The sequence below is a fragment of the Antrostomus carolinensis genome, unplaced genomic scaffold (genome assembly GCF_000700745.2).
Source record: "Antrostomus carolinensis isolate BGI_N321 unplaced genomic scaffold, ASM70074v2 scaffold24130, whole genome shotgun sequence".
In the NCBI taxonomy this organism is placed as follows: domain Eukaryota; kingdom Metazoa; phylum Chordata; class Aves; order Caprimulgiformes; family Caprimulgidae; genus Antrostomus; species Antrostomus carolinensis.
The window spans coordinates 28,246-29,923 of record NW_010288047.1 but is presented as its reverse complement, the minus strand read 5'-3'; positions in this window follow the sequence as shown (position 1 = coordinate 29,923).

Sequence of the window (1,678 nt, the reverse complement as noted above, 5' to 3'; positions counted from 1 at the left end):
CTACACAATCCTCAATTATATTTAACAAACAAATGATAAATTTCTTACTATAAAAACATAAGGTTGTCTTTAAAAATAATTAAGAAAGTTCCATCTTGGTTAGAAAATTGAAACTTGTACATATGCTTCCAGCAGTCAGAGAAGTCCTCATAAGCAACAAGATGTCAAAAAACCATTAAAATCATGATTGTGTAATTATAGCCAGCCTATAGGCTTTTTCATTCAATTTCCCATATTTAAAAAGTTTGTAGATGTACATGTTAAAAAAACCAAAACCAAACCAAACAAACAAAAAACCCCACCCCCAAAACTACTGAAAAAAACCCCACAATAACAACAAACCAACCCAACTGCCACTCAGGCAGATTCTCACTCGGAAACAAATTGTAGCAGTTATCACGATGAAAACTAAAGTAGTGGCCAAGCCCAGCGTCTTGGGCAGCACTACAGGACGTCAGCAAGTTCAGGAATACTCAGTCCCAAAACATGATGGTATAAAAATGATATAAAGCAAAGCCTGCTCTTGGATCATGACACAGCTGCAATGAGGTTGGCTGGTGCTTCCCTTTACAGTGATTATCAGTTGATCTTTTCTAGCCTCAAACAGTAGCAATATTAACTGTATGGAAAAAATAAAAATCAAGAAATCATGCCGTCAACCAACAAAAAGCAGTCTACATATGCAACATCCAGCAAACCAGTATGAGGGATCTCTGCCCTATAATCACAACCATATTTTTATTACCTTTTCTGCAAAGAAGGAGCTGAAGACTGGAAGAGACTGTAAAGCTTAAAAGCAGTATGCATGTCGCTTTTTACTCCTATTTTTCTTTACACCCAGTTTTCATTTCCAAGAACAAGAGTACATCCCCAAGCTTTGTACAAAATCAACATTCAATATCTCATCTGGAAAATTCAGAAACCACCTATGAATTTGGCAACCATCATGTTTTCACATGAAAAGAAATCAAAATTCAGGTGCAAATTCAGGAACAACAGAATGAATACAAGAAACTCCATCTCTTACCATGAATTCATCAGGGGCAAACAAACCATTTCTGCAAATGAATCTTTGATATTTTCATAGTGCGTAGCACTTACTACACAGGCACTGTCAGCTTCAGAGGGCCTCGATCTCATCAGTAATACCACATAACAGGTTCCAGAAGAATACTTCAAATCCATACCACTCACTAGCAGCTATGATTTATCAGAAAAATGCCTGTCTGTTTTTTTTACTCCACAATGTTGTTTGTAAAATGTCCCCTTATAAAATCCTCCATTACTAAGGTAACTGCTGCAGCATAGTGGAATACCAAGTATACCAGATTCTCTTTAAAAACAAGTCAAATCTGAAAGTGTAAAACGATTTTAAGTGCTAGAAAAATATGACAGACTAATGGTTCTGCAAAAAACAAATCACTGCACTGAGAATTTCTTTTTTCCCATGAAAACACACAAGGCTACAGTAAGATAATAAAAAATATCAGACTTGTCAACCTGGAAAAAGCATAATCTTAAACAGCATGAACCATAGTCCTTATTTCCATTTCAGGTATAACCACCAGGAACAATTATTTTCAGAATTTGGAAAGTCAAAAGTTATCTCACCAATCACTTTAATAAAAGTTATTACAACCTGTTAACATCAAGGAGATTTAATCTTTCACAAACAATT